The 15,136-nt window shown below is 40.0% G+C and overlaps 1 protein-coding gene, 2 long non-coding RNA genes and 1 other non-coding gene across 11 annotated transcripts in view; 1 reads left to right on the top strand and 3 right to left on the bottom strand.

The window, feature by feature from the left end:
- Window positions 1-535: 535 nt before the first annotated feature.
- On the bottom strand, window positions 536-4,067 carry LOC141572708 (uncharacterized). Its single transcript, XR_012498092.1, has 3 exons — window positions 3,158-4,067; window positions 2,029-2,200; window positions 536-707 (listed from the first exon to the last, which is right to left on the bottom strand). It is a non-coding gene; the product is annotated as an uncharacterized LOC141572708 (long non-coding RNA).
- A 1,336-nt stretch (window positions 4,068-5,403) lies between these two features.
- On the bottom strand, window positions 5,404-8,108 carry LOC141571136 (uncharacterized). The gene is made up of 2 exons (XR_012495815.1): window positions 7,505-8,108; window positions 5,404-5,971 (listed from the first exon to the last, which is right to left on the bottom strand). It is a non-coding gene; the product is annotated as an uncharacterized LOC141571136 (long non-coding RNA).
- Window positions 5,839-5,945, bottom strand: LOC141568193 (U6 spliceosomal RNA). Its single transcript, XR_012491240.1, has one exon. It is a non-coding gene; the product is annotated as a U6 spliceosomal RNA (small nuclear RNA).
- A 35-nt stretch (window positions 8,109-8,143) lies between the features above and the next one.
- Window positions 8,144-15,136, top strand: part of ZNF148 (zinc finger protein 148) — a 106,841-nt gene continuing 99,848 nt past the window's right edge. For 3 of the 8 annotated variants that reach the window (XM_074330573.1, XM_019723692.2, XM_074330591.1), the window contains exon 1: window positions 8,179-8,402. The gene's annotated coding sequence lies outside the window, so the exon portion shown is untranslated. Of the gene's footprint in view, window positions 8,403-8,746; window positions 9,265-15,136 lie in introns of those variants that run through there. The other 5 variants (XM_019723694.2, XM_074330586.1, XM_074330569.1 and 2 more) reach the window with 4 other exon arrangements.

Genomic DNA, 15,136 nt, shown 5'->3' on the forward strand with positions numbered 1-15,136 from the left:
GGTTTTCTACTTTTTCGGTCTGACTTATTTAGCTTAGCCATTATAATCTCAAGATCCATCCATGTTGTCACAAATGGTACTATTTCATCTTTTCTTAACTGCCGAGTAGTATTCCATTGTGTATATATACCACAACTTCTTTATCCATTCATCTATCGAAGGACATTTTGGTTGTTTCCATGTCTTGGCCACTGTAAATAAAGCTGCAATGAACACTGGAGTACACTTGCCTTTATGGATTAAATGTTTTCAGATTTTTGGGGTAGATACCCAGGAGAGGGATTGCTGGGTCATACGGTAATTCTATTTGTAATTTTTTGAGGAACCTCCACACTGCCTTCCATAGCGGCTGCACCAGTCTGCATTCCCACCAACAGTGTATGAGGGTTCCTTTTTCTCCACAGCCTCTCCAACACTTGTTACTATTTGTCTTGTTGATGATAGCCATTCTGACTGGGGTGAGGTGATATCTCATTGTGGTTTTTATTTGCATTTCTCTGATGATTAGTGATGTTGAGCATTTTTTCATATGTCTATTTGCCATTTGTATGTCCTCTTTGGAGAAATGTCTCTTCAGGTCCTCTGCCCATTTTTCAATTGGGTTGTTTTGTTGTTGAGTTGCATGAGTTCCTTGTATATTTGGATATTATCAGAAGCGCTATTTGCAAAAATCTTCTCCCATTCAGTTGGTTGCCTCTTTTTGTCACCTGTGTGATTTTTAAGACTGATGTTAACAATGTTTCTTATAATACATGCCATAGGGATAAATCATAAAGCTTTTACAGTAACTAAATCATACTCCAAGACTTTTATTGTTCTTTTCTCTATTAGCTCTACTATCTGGCATCTCGAAGAAAGTGGCGTTTGGTATAAATGTAGTCTCTAGATAAGTGATGTTCCTTCTTGTAAGCACCAAAATGTTAAAAAAACAAAAAACATGAGAACTTTCCCAATATACTGCACATGTCCCTGGCTTTTTAAACACAATGCCCCAAATCTTAATGGTTCCATGCAGACTTAGGGATCTCCCGATGGACATCAGTCATTTGGTGTCACATCTGTCTCTGCCAGAGGTCTGAGGAGCACACATGCAGACTCAGATGATATGGATGCTGAGGCTGGGTGATGACTTTAGCTGTGACATTGAAATTTATTTTCTTACAAACCAAACCCCAAATCAGCTGATTTTGAGTTATCCCCTTCCCTTATTTTCATAAGGGAAGAATGAAGCTTATGTATAATTTTCTTCGGGAAAGCATAAAATGATTTTATATCAATTAGCGAAAGAAAAGGTACAACAGCCTTTTCCCACCAGACAATTATTTACTCTATCACTGATGCTATCATTTCCTTTTGCTACCACTGCCATAGATCACTTTCACCTCATTTTCAGCTTGCATTTGCTCTTCAGCCTTATTTGTTCACATTTTGTTCATGGACTATGGAGGACTATTTTGCAATCACTTCAAGATGTGTGAGTGCGTTGGAAAGGACTCGCTTCAAAGCTTACACATTTTTTAATTTTCAGGAGGTAAGTGCTTCTCTAAATGTGAAATTCCTGCATAATATTTGATATTTGTACTGAACTTCACATGTATGTTTTTAGATGTATGAACAAGGTGGAAAGTATTGTTTTTGTATCAGAATGACATGCCAATTTGCAGGCTCCCTCAGTGAGGGAACTCAAAGCACCTTCTCTATACTCTGTTATCACAGTATATTATGCTGAAATGATTGCTTTTTTATCTGTGTCTCCCATTAGTCTAAGAGCTTCTCATGAACTTAGACCACATCCTACCCTTCTTCGAACCCCAGCACTTGTGTTCTTATGCAGCTGCATAAATTTCAGGAAAGTGTAAAATGGTTGCCTTTTTGAAAAATCAATTAGTGAATGAAAGGGTAACACAGCCTCAATCCCAGCACTTCATTCTTGTGTTCTTGCCCATCTTGACCTTTCACTCCTGTCTTCCCCTGAATCTCTCTAAACCATAGTGGTCTCAGAGCTGATGAACCCAGGACCTCTTTTACCTCTTTTGTTGAGACTTGCGTGTGGGCTTTCAGTAAATGTTTACACTGGACATTGGCAGGTAGGAAGATGGTAATTTTCTGAGAAGCTCACTCCTTCTTTGCATTGACCTTCATAACTGTTTAGCACCAGGGTAGTTTTACTATTTCCTGATAAGTCCAGAAGTCTGATGTGCTTTTTAAATTGAAATTATAGAAAGACAGTGAAAACAAGAAAGAAAAAATTCATCACTGCATTTTATCGTACTATCTGGCAACCAGCAAATGTATAAAATCTTTAAAAGGTCTAGAATGATAAAAAATATTTTCCAATTGACATTCTTTCCATTTTATGGAAACCCACAGCTTTAATATATACAAGCAGTTAACTTGTTTTTATTCTTCTTAAACTTTGGGAAAGAAGAGAATTTGATTCACTGGTATTTGCTGAGTAGAAAATAGCAACATCTTTACAATAGACCAATTTCATCAGCCTTATAAATTAAATTATTCAGGCAAAGATCATGCTCAGAAGTAAATTCTCTAAATAATGGTACATATTTTTTTTCCTGCAGCTTAATTGCTTAGTTTCCCCCCAGCTCCATCTACCTATCATATGCCCTTTTTATTCCTCATGCTAAACATTCTCCATTTTCCCACTTAAATTTTTTTTTTTTTGTACTTGTAAAGTGTCCATCTTTTCCCTTGCCTCAATCCACTTGCAGGGACTGACTTTTTTCTATTGAATTCTAGCTTTAGGGAAATTTGGTTCAGCACTATCTTTAAGTCCTTTTTAATAGTAAGAATAACACTAACTGTACTACTACTAACGTCTACAACACATAGAACATTCAACTATGTGCCAGACATTGTTCTAAATATTTCACATGTATTAACATTTAATATTCTTAACAACCCTAAGTGAAAGTTACTATTATTAGCCCCATATTCTAGGTGGGGCACTTGACAGCACAGAGAAGTTAAGCTAATAAGTGGGAGAGGCAGGGTTTAAACTGAGGAGGGTTTAGTTGCAGTCTGTGGACTTAACCACCAGGCTAACCTCTATACCTCTACAGTATCCTTATAATGTTGTGTTATTTTATTTTTTTCTTTTCCCACTAATATCCTGGTGCAAGATCTGATGTTCATTTACCTTGTGTTCTTGCACATCTTGACTTTTCACTCATGTCTTCCTTGTATACGTCCAAACAATAGTTATCTCACAGATGATAAACTTGAGTGCAACCCAGTACTTCCCTTAAATGCCCCGAGAGGTGGAGGGCTACTTGTCTTTGTAAACTCAAGAATTTATTATCTAAATTCTTCATACTAAGTAGGAGAGATTAAGCCATTCGTTAGATTTTTTTCTTTTTTTACAAAACAGCGTTATTGAAGTATAACTGATACACGAAGAACTGCACATACTTAATGTGTACAGTCTGACGTGTTTGGAGATACGCAAACCCCAGTGATACTATCACTACAATCAAGGCAACAGACATCCAACGCCTCCTAGAGTTCTCTCTCTATCTCCCCATAAGAACACTTAACATGAGATTTGTTAAGAAAATAAATTCTGAAGTACACACTGCCATATTGTTAACTGCAGGCACATGTCGCACAGCAGATCTCCAGGACTTATTCATCTTGTATAACTGAAACTTCATACCCATTGAACAACTCTCCATTTCTCCCATCCCCATTTCCTGGAAACCGTTATTGTATTCTCTGCTTCTAGGAGTTTGACTATTTCAGATAGCTCATATAAGCGGAATCATATAGTATTTGTCTTGCTGTGACTGGCTTATTTCACTTAGCACAATGTCCTCCAGGTTCATCTAGGTTGTCACAAATGGCAGGATTTCCTTCCTTTTAAAGGCTGAATAATATTCCATTGTATGTATACACTACATTTTCTTTATCTGTTCATCTGTTGATGGCATTTGTTTCCACAGCTTGGTCATTAATTTTAGACTATATCAACGATCTGCAAGTAGCCTTCAGATATGAAGCAGGAACCCAGGGGGAGGCGCCAGGGAAAGATGGCGCACTGGAACAGGAAAAGCCATTGTTTCCTGTGTTCAGTAGGAATGACACAATGTGGAGGCAGGCTCCTGTGGCCAATCTCTGACAAGGCTATGAATTTAGAGCTTTGCAAAAAGAAGCCCAGTTTCTCCTGAAGGACAAATGGCTCATGCTGCAGGGAACCGCATGGGTAAAGGAGATAGTACTTTCACACACTTCTGAGTTTGAGTGTTCTAGGACGCTTGAAAGATGGTTAGAAGTTTCTGAAGACCTGAGGGATGGTTAGAAGTTTCTGAAGAAGTTTCTGATGGTTAGAAGTTTCTGAAGACCTGAAGTCTTTAGGGACTAAGAGATGGAAGTGCATTCCTCTCCTAAAGACCAAGGGCCAAGAATGAAGAGAACACATTCCAGAGCCAGAGGAGAGGGAAGAGCCTCTGGGAGGCCCTGAAAACCCCACTAATCTGAGCAGTGGTGCCAGCCCTCTATGGGTTAGGCCACATCATATAGGACAGATGGGTGGCTGAAGGCTGAATCTGCCCCTCAGACATATTTTGTCTGACATGCTTTCCTTTCCTGTTTTAAAGAAATGAAATAAGCTGCCAACATTAATATTAGGGTGAGCTCACCTAATAATTTGGATTCCTGATTTCTCTTGATTTCCTAATGTTCATATTTCCACTTGGAAATCACCAGCTGGTCATGAGTAGAGGCGATGCCTTTTAGACTGGCTTGAGCTCTCTGGCTTTTCAGTCCCTTTTACTGACCATTGTCTTTACATCTGGCCTGCTTCACCTATTCATGTTACCTGCTTGGCTTGTTGGGCATTTAAGTTTGCCACCTGTGCACTGCATCCTGAGTAACTTAATGTATCTCAGCCCCCCCACTCCCCACCAAACATTTCTAGGCCCACTTAACAGATGTTTCCTGGAGCCATCTCAAAAAGGGTGTCAAAAAAGACATAAGCTATATAAACTTACTATTTCAAGAAACTTTATGACTTACCCATGAGAGCTGTTTTTCTTTACAGTGATATATAATAAAATCCTTCAATAAAAGAGGCCTGTGAGCTTGTTTAAAAGCACACCAAGGAAGGAGACATAGCATACCTCCTATTCCCTTTTTTAAAAGAGAAAGAACCATACCACTACATATTTATTAAATCAGCTAACATAAAAAAGAGTGATAATACCAAGTGTTGGTGAGGATGGGGAGAAAGGGGAGCAACTGTATCTCATATGCATTGTTGGTGGGAATGTAAAATGATACAGCCACTCTGGAAAATAGTTAGGCAGTTTCTTAAATTAAATATGCATCAGTCATTCTCTTAGGCATTTCTCCCAGATAAATAAAAACTTAAGTTCACACAAAAGCCTATACAGGCATACTCTGTTTTATTGTACTTTGCTTTATTGCACTTAACCGATGTTGCATTTTTCACAAATTGAAGGTGAGACCCTCCACCAGCAAAAAGATTACAACTCACTTTATTGCAGTGGTCTGGAACCTCACCTGTAATATATCTGAGGTATATTGTACACAAATGTTCATAGCAGTTGTATCTGTAACAGCAAAAAAATTAGAAACAACCAAAACGTACCTTCCCTGGGGAATGGATGAATAAATCCTGATATATTCATCCAATGGAATACTACTCAGCAATAAAAAGGAATGAACATTGTTGATACCTGCAACAGCCTGGCTGGAACTTGAGAGTATTATGTTTATGTAAAAACATCCATCTCAAAAGGTTACATGCTGTATGATTCCATTTATATAACATTCTTTTTTCTTTTCTTTCTTTCTTTTTTTTTTTACACAGAATGCTTCAAGAATTTGCAGGTCATCCTCGCACAGGGGCCATGCTAATCTTCTCTGTATTGTTCCAATTTTAGTATATGTGCTGCCGAAGTGAGCAGTATATAACATTCTTGAAATCACAAATCTATAGAGATAGAAAACAGATTAATGGTTACTAGGGGACAGGGATGGAGTAGGGGGGTGGGATGAGAGGTGGATTTGCAAATACAAAAAGCTAGCAGGAGAAAGTTCTTTTGTGGTGACGGAATAGTTCTGTATCTTTGTTGTAGTGGTTACATGAATGTACACATGGAATAAAATTACATTTACACATGAATGCAGCTTTTTAAAAAATGGTAAAAACAAAGTAAATTCTGTAGTCTAGTTAATGGTAGTGTACCATTGTCAATTTCCCGGTTTTAATATTTTAATAAAACTTTGTCATCATTGGGGGAAGCTAGGTGAAGGGTAAATGGGACTTGGTACTATTTTTGCAACTTGTGACTCTATATAATTATTTAAGAATAAAACTTAAAAAGAAAGGAAAGGAAAATAGGCTGAATGCCTAAGGCGGTGTTTGGGGAGGTGAGCAAGAGGAGCATAGAGAGGCAAACTAGGGCTGAGAAATATCTGTAGACGGTTAACCTACAAAAGGCTTAAATTTACTCCCCCATTATCAGTTCTGCTGTCACTACCTCCATAGTGCTCTTTATTCTGCTCATGTTAAAGTTGTTTCTCTGTTGTTTCGTAGTTATGGTGTTGAGCAAAGAACTAGCTCTATTCCTAATGGCAAACTAATCAATCTTAGCCCATTGAGTGTAGTCTCCAGGACGTCAATACTTTTCAGTTATTAGTTTTCCTATTACCTAATATTCAGAATCTGCTTCTTTGCTGTCAGAGGTATTTTTTATTTTAGCATCTCTGAGTTTGATACCACTGCAGATGCTAGAAGTTGCCAGAAGGCTGTCCTCCAGATAAGTCTCTTGCTCCAGCTTGTATCACTGTTTTGTTGCAATTAGCATTCAGAATATGCACTGTCATCTTATTAAAATTTATGTTTTTTAATGGAGAAAGCCCATGGAGAGTTGATTGTGGTGCTGTAGCTTACCCTTGGCTCTTCTTAGTTACCTGTGTCTAAATTAAGCTGAACTTCGGGGCCTCAGCTATTTCTAAACAGGCATCACGATTTACTAAGGTTAATGCCTGGGGGAACATTAACCTTGCAGACACTAATCTAATTCAGTGCCATCACAAGTGCATAATTTTGGACTTTGGAATTTTGCCAAAAAGCACTATTCAAATGAACATTCAGTTGGCAAGGGGTGGGAAGGTGGGTGTGGACAGGAACTCCAGAAATGGTTATGTAGATATTTTAATACCTTTCCTTTCCCTCTCCCCTCAGAGGTTAAGTATTATTTAAGTATGTTGAAGCAGAGACACTAAATAAATTTTCAGACTATTATGAAGAAATCGTAATGAAGGTGGTTCGTCCCATTGTAAGTTTCTGATGTTCATAATCATTCAACATTTACAGAGCATCTTTTTATGTCACATGTCTGACCTCGTAGTAGGGTCGGGACATAAAGATGAGTAACTGTATGCACTAACACTTCAGGGTGCCTAATAAATGATAGCTGAATGGCACCACTAAGGTCACAATTGGGCTAAGGTCACTTACAGGATCTCCAAAGGATGAGACATATTTGTGCAATTCTAGCTTCCCATAGATCATTACCAAGTCCTTGCCATATAGACCGAGGTTTGGGCCCCAGGTGAAGTGAGCGGGAAATACCACGTAAGACCTTGCGCAACAGGGTCCAGGGCCGGATCTCTTGGATCCTGCTCTATGCTCACACCTTGCAACTCAGTTTGCAGACACTAACGGGGTTTGCTCGTTTCAAGGGCGCAGGGCCGCCGCTTCCGGAAGAGGTGGTAGAGGTCTAGGTAAGAGAGGAGAAACGAAAAAGCCAAGAAATTCTGGCAGATAACCTTTCACCTACGTTCCCGCCCCTTCCTTTTCCCCAGGGCTGAAACGCACACGACCCCCAAGTCCTCCACTTCTCAGAACGGTAGGCACTGATTCAGGCTGATGGTGGACCCCCACTCAAAGAGGTTTCCGATCTTTTTCAAATTGCTATCCTTTCAGGCCCAGCCAGGGGGACCCGCAGCTCGGGCCAGCTTCCCCGGCCACGCTGGGCTGATGACACGCAGGCGCCGAAATCGAAGCCACGCTGGGTCTTCCCAGCTGGGTCGCGGGGCTGGGAGGGCAGGCGCCGCGCAGCGCTTCCCGTGTGCGGGGCTTCCCATAATGCACCGCGCCGGCAGTGGCGGCGACCGCGGCGACGCTCTAGCCGCGGCATGTCTGCGTCTCTACTGCTCTGGGAGGAGGAAGAGAAGGAGGAAGAGGAGGAGGAGGGGGAGGAAGAGGAGAAAGGCGCAGGGGTGGGAGCTGCTGCCGAAGCTGCCACAGCAAAAGTTCTCCCCCCTCCCCTCTTCCCCTCTTCTCAAGGCCCCTAGAAAGGCTGGAGCTGCCACCGTCTGCAGTCGGTGACCGCGCGACTCGGCGCCCGCCCGCGGTAAAGCGCTCGGCCTGGCAGGCCCAGGCCCGGGGGAGGGAGGGGGAGGGGGAGGGGGCGGCGCGCGGGGGGAGCGCGCGGCGGTAACGGCTTGACCCCGGGGGGAGTGAGCCGTGGCGAGGCTGGGGGTGACCAGGCGACCGGCGGAGGCCGAGGGAAATGCAGGAGCAGGCTGGGGGACGGGAGGAAGCGGGGCGCGGATGGTGGGTTGGGGGTTTGAGAAAGGATAATGACGGGGGTGGCGGAGGCGAGAAGGCGGCCTCCGAGGCCTGCGGTGGGGGGGGTGTCAGAGGTAGGGAAGGAGGTGGGATGTTTGCATGGGGAGGCCAGAGGGTGCTCGGTGTGGATGTGAAAAGGCTAGGGAGACACCAGGGTTCTGTCCACCGTGCCTGGTGCAGTGCTTTATGCACCGCAGGCCTCAGTCACAGTGTTCTTTGGCAGAAGGGAAGGGCAGGGGTTGGAGAAAAGGGAATTCTTGCAGGAAACCTAGTGGGAGTGTGCACCAGGAGAGGCCGGGGGAAGGATACCGGATAGGTGGAGGAATGCAGGGGGTAGCAGTGGAGGCGTTCTTGAGGATTCTGGGGGCTGTTCATTGTGCAGATATGTTAGGTATATTGTTATGGAAAGAACTGAAGCCTTTCCAAAGAAAGGGAAAGAAGGGCTTTCCGTGAATAGGAAGGATGGTGTTTGAAGCGAGAGGGAGTGCTAAATATTATACTAGAGAATATGAAGAGAATGCATGACAGAATAGACAGATGTAGTAGAATTAGTAAATGTCGGCCCAAGGACTAAAGAGTTATTCCAGATGGGCCAGGATGGCCTAGTTCCGAACGTGTTTGGGCTCTTCTGTACATGACATCTGGTAAGTGTGGGTCCCGGTAGTGGTTGGGGTCACTGAAAATTAGACCTTAGTCTGTAATTTGGTCTGAGACATTTTAGACCGGCACCAGTGAGTGTGAGAATCTCTGAAACACACCTTAAGAAAACACCTGGCCGACAGGTATTCTCTAGGCCACGGAGTTTAGATTTTAGCAAATTTGAAGTATCATCATTTACTAGAGGCTGGATGAACATGATCCTTGCAAATGCTGGAGTGGAAATTACTTGATTTGGTGGTTTTCTTCTTTATCACCCAGCTTAAGTGGTCCAGAACTGGTGCCATATTCAGCTTGGGTTGCACTACACAGGGTGATAATTAGTGATGGGGGGTATTCCATGCATGGTGGCCCTTTTTTGGAGGATCCATTTATAGCTCAAATTAGTCTAATTGACTGCACTGGTTCCATTAACTGGGGCTGGTGGGAGACCTTCAGTCATTCACATTTCCTGAATGTATACTCTCATTGAGGCAAGGTGATATTGAAGAAAATGCATCAGCCTACAAAGTGTGGCCAGCCGAATGAAGGATCTAGAATATCTGTTTTGGTCTTAGGTTGCAAAGCCGGGACTGGTTGCCTTGAGGTCTAGGGGAACTTGAAGAGACCGGATTTATATTTTATTAGCATTTTTGTGTCAGGAAATGAACCAAGTCCTGCTGGATTTGCTGAGTTCACACCAGACCAGATTTCCAAGAGGGAACTCTGGGCTAGGAGCATACTCTTCAAATTTTATTCACTTTTTGAATCAGCTTTATTCACCTGGAAATTGGTTATTAAAGATTTGTATACACGTTACATTGTAATATTAATTCAAATGAGGAGAGAATAGTATGAAAAATCTTTTTATGGAAGTGGAAGGTGAGGGGATTAATGAATGAGATGGAAAGATGGATATTCATTTAGCGAATATCTCTAAAGGAGGATGATAATTTAGCATTAGAGACGGGCTTCTATTAAAATTTTTCTCAGCAATAATCCAGGATTATTTTTTAAAAACTGGAAAACATTTTATGTCAGTACAATATGTATAACTGGGATGTTTCAATATATTGCATGGTAGGATGTACCTATTTTTATTGTCATCACGGTGTGAGAAGGTCTGTTTTTCTTCCTCTCACCTGCACTGTATATTATCAGTTCTTTAATTTTTGTAAGTTTATGGACTTAAACATAGCATGTCATTATTGTTTTTCTTCCTTTTTAAATGATAGGAAACAATACATGTAAATGATTTAAAAATAAAATTATACTGAGGGAGCTTATCTTGAAAAGCAGTAGCCCCTGTCTCATCTCTTCAGTTGCAGCCCCACTTGCCAGTCTACTACTTCTAAGCATTAATTTTTGTAGTTCTTACCAGGCTCTTCTCCAGGTCTGCAGATAATCTGAATGCACTATTATTTCTTGATTGATCAAAAGGACATTATGAAGAAGTCAAGACTTTTCACAGGGAATGGAAAGGGTTTGTGTCACTGGTATCTCCTTTCTGCCTCTCCTTTCCAACCTTTGGTAGTTACTGTTTTATTCAATGTCTTTATATCTTGAAGTAATATACTAAACGAGAAAGCCTTTAAAATTAGACTGGAAATACTGGGTGAGATGATAAAGGGAAGTTCGTTGGATGGACCTATATAAGAAAGACTAGATTGTAGGAAACGTCGTCTTTGCCGCATAAGGGTTTTCTAGTTAGCGATGAGGAAGAGTTGCTTGGCAATGATAGTTCATCTTCGAATTAGTTACCAGGTCAACTGGGTAGTAGTCTTTGACAGTCTTCTGAAGAGTTTTAGTGTGGGGAATCTGGGAATGGATTAAAATGGCCCTTAATTGTTTTTTCCAGGCTTCTGTGGCTTTTCTTATGTTTTTAGGAAGGAATGGATTAACGTGGATATGTGTTTTTTTGTGGAGAGATGGGTGGGGAAATGTGCTACGAGGGGGAGGATGGTGCAGGATAGGGTATGACGGACATGGTGATCATTTTGTGGGCGGCTGTAGAAAAGATAAAGAATTCTGAAGACACTTGGATAGAGTTGGTGTGAAGAGAGATATAAATTACAGTGGTGAGACTGTGATTTGTGGCAGTTATAAGGAAATTAGCATATTAAGCCACAAATATGTTGGTGATACGGTGGGAAAGGTATGCTGATCATGTATTACGATAGATTCCTGAAATACTGTTTTTTGTTGTTTGTGTCTGGGGTGCAGCATCACCAAGTCAGTGTGACTGTGATTGAGAGAATAGAAAGATGTCAGTCCCGTTTGGGGAAGTCTTATTTAAGTAACCCCACCCCTTGAGAATCTTCCTTTGAATAAAAACAACGCTCTTGGGTAGATTACATACTGCTAAATGTTGTCCTTGCTTATGGGCATTATTCTCTCTTTGTTTTGCAAATGGTGGCTAGATTGTAACCTCTTCTAGTGATGAGACTTCAATCTCTAGGGACACTCACAACAGCTTGATTCTTCAGTGCTTAATAAATACCTGTTGAATGACTGATGGAAAGTAGTGTGCACTGCTTTAGTGATAATTGGGGGAATGTGTGAAATTGCTGAGCACTATGGGGGTATTGCAGACAAAAAGACGTGTGTGTGTGTGTGTGTGTGTGTGTGAGAGAGAGAGAGAGAGAGAGAGAGAGAGAGAGAGAAGGACAAAAGGGATATCCAACTGGGGGGGAAGGCTTTTAGATTTTAAAGAGAAGACAGAAGGGAACTGTACCAGTTGCAAAAACATCACAGGTGTGGGACCAAAGGTTCTCTTCTGATCTGAGGCTAGTTTGGTTTGAGTAAATCTGGTCTGGAGCTGGGGCTGGTTTAATTCGGATTTTCTTACCTCAGGCCTAGAGGACTGCTTAGAGAGTTTTAGCTGTTTTAAGAATCTGTCTGATTTGATTTAATTCATTTTTAAGATAAGAAAAATGTGTTTGATGAAGTTCTACCTTGAAGGAATTTATAATATTTATATTCTTTTAAGGGGAGAAAGGCAGTTTTGAGTAAATCCAGTAACAATGTAAGACTTCAGAAAATTGATTTTTTTTAAACAAATATCAAGAGTTGTACCTTTGAGAATTTTTGTATTTTGGTAGCCATTTCCAAAGTAGTGTTCAGAACTTTTTTGGAACACCTTTTCTGAATCACCTTTTCCTATTGAGTATCTGCTGTGTGCTGTGGGAGTGGGGGGCCTGTAAAGATGAGTAAAACAGTCTCTGTCCTCTAGGACTTCGTAATCCCTCTAGGATGGCACAGTTACAAACAACACAGGGCATAATGTCGTTCTGAATAGTCTCGTTGGTGACAAATCTTTTTAGTTTGAAAGATTTGATTTTTAGAAATGCTGAAGATCTGTTGATATCAAGTAGACTGAATAAAGAATAGTTTTGGTTTAAATTCACTTAGTGACTGAAATGGGAATGATTTTTTTGTTTGACTTATTAACTGACTTTGGAAAACATTCCCAGAGAGGAAGTTGGAAATATTTTGAATGCAGGTGACAGTTCACATGTAGTTAATTAGGCACTAAGATTAATGTTGGTTAAATGCATTAGATGGTTGGATGGAGTGAGTAAATAACTGATAGCCTCTCAAGGTAAATATTTTAAAGAGTACCATGCTGATTTTAATATGTAAATAAATTTTGGGTATGTTAATAGTTTCATTACTGTGAACAAGAGAGTTTATGAGTAAGTTCCCAAATGAGTTTTACAGATAGTGAAGTGCTTTAGAAGCTCAGAGAATGGAGAAATGAAGGTTGGCTAAGGTTTGGGGAAAGGATTTCAGTGTACCGTACTTCAGCTAGATTATTTGAAAGGATTCCTTAGGGATCTCAGGAGAGGAACTAAATTGCTCCAAATTTCTCTTGCAGCCCTAGAATGAACCTAGAGTCCTGGTCTATTTTTGTCTGAATGCTTTCTGCCTATTTCATTTTCGCTACTCCTCCTGGTTTGTTCCTTTTCAAATCCACCTTTGCTGGGTAGATTTTTGAGCCCTTTAGAACAACTGGGGTACGGGGAGGAGTGTCTATTTCCGTCTATATCTAGTGTAACTTTTAGTTTTTCCTTTTTTGAGTCTGTACCCCACAATTTCTTGGTCTTTGTGAGTGAGGAGTGTGAGTCAACTTGGCTCTGTTATTCTGGTATTTTCCTGCATGCTTTTCTCAAAGCTGCTTTCTGAATTACAGAACAGAATAGAAAATTGAGGGCATATGTCCAGTAGACACATCCTTGTTGAATAAATGAATGGAGAAGAAGTATCTGAGATAATTTAGGAAATCTGAATTATCTTTATGTTTTCTCTTTACTTCAATTTATTTATTTGTAACCAGTCTTTTTCTACAAAGGATTTAATGGTGCTGCCAAGTACATGTACATGAATTGAAATAATTGAGGAAGTTTAATTGAAAATGAAAGAAAAATCTATTTAAAGAATATAAGATCTACACCTGAAACTAATATAAAATAATATTGAATGTCAACTATAATTGAAAAAAACATTACAGGGATGTAAAGTACAGCATAGGGAATATAGTCAATAATATTGTAATAACTATGTACAGTGTCAGATGGATAATAGACTTATTGGGGTGATCACTTTGTGGGGTATATAAATATCTAATTACTATGTTGTTTTGTACACCTAAAACTAATATAATATTGTATGTCAATGGTAATTGAAAAATAAATTTTTGAAAATTAAAAAATATAAGATCTATCATTATGGATGTTAGAAAACTAGGAGTAAAATGGAAGATGAGCAGATGCAGAAGAAAAGGTGCTATCTGATATAAAGTATGATTCTGAAAGAAGAAAAAGATTAATATAAGTTATGTTTAGAGGAAAGCAAGAGAAGATTGAAGGTAGAGCGGATTATTTGAAGTTGCTATTTTGGGGAGGAAGATGGTAGACTATTTGAAGGATAAGCGTTAACAGAAGTTGGACTGTAGTAAGAATTATTTATGTTGATTTATACCCGGTTTCATAAAATGATGGGATGAGTTTTCTTTAGTCCATAGATAATGCACTCTCATCGTATGCAAAAGCATTGTTAGATGCAGTCAGAAATAAATCCTTTGAAATTTATATTCTAATAAGGGAGCTGCATTTGTGCACAAATACTGTGTTTCCCTGAAAATAAGACCCAGCCGGACAATCAGCTCTAATGTGTCTTTTGGAGCAAAAATTAATATAAGACCCGGTCTTATTTTACTATAAGACTGGTCTTACATTATAGTAAAATAAGACCAGGTCTTATATTAATCTTTGCTCCAAAACACGCATTAGAGCTGATGGTTCGGCTAGGTCTTATTTTCGGGGAAACACGGTAACTACACTATGATCACAAATGTATCATAAGAAAATACCAAATGTTAAAAGGGAGTAAAAACATTTGACTAAGGGAAAACCTGTGACTGCGTTTAGTGGCATGGAAGTGGCATTTTAGCTAGTCTTTGAAGGGATGGATAGGCTCCCAGCTGGCAGAAATTACTGGAAAGAGCATTCCCCCATGAGGGATTAGTAAAAGCAAAGGTTTGGAGGTGAGAAGCCAAGGATATATAGAGAATAATAGTAAGTTAACTTTTTTAGTAGAATAGTAAGTAAGCTTTTTACTGTGACCCACAGTAAGAAATGGATGTTACATCTTCACCTGATATATGCATGTGTGAATGTTTGTGTGTACATGTAAAACAGCAAGTTTCAGTAACCATAACAGTCCTTACCATGTTGGATATTCTTAGATGTTTTCTATTCTTTTTGTCTAAAAAAAAAAAGAAAGATTACTGTCACTCATTAAACTGATTTCAGGACTAACTAAATTGATCACATCCTGTGGTTTGGAAGATAGAGTTCGTGAATAGGTCATAATATGATA

This window comes from Rhinolophus sinicus, linkage group LG01, assembly GCF_036562045.2.
Source record: "Rhinolophus sinicus isolate RSC01 linkage group LG01, ASM3656204v1, whole genome shotgun sequence".
Taxonomy (NCBI): Eukaryota; Metazoa; Chordata; class Mammalia; order Chiroptera; family Rhinolophidae; genus Rhinolophus; species Rhinolophus sinicus.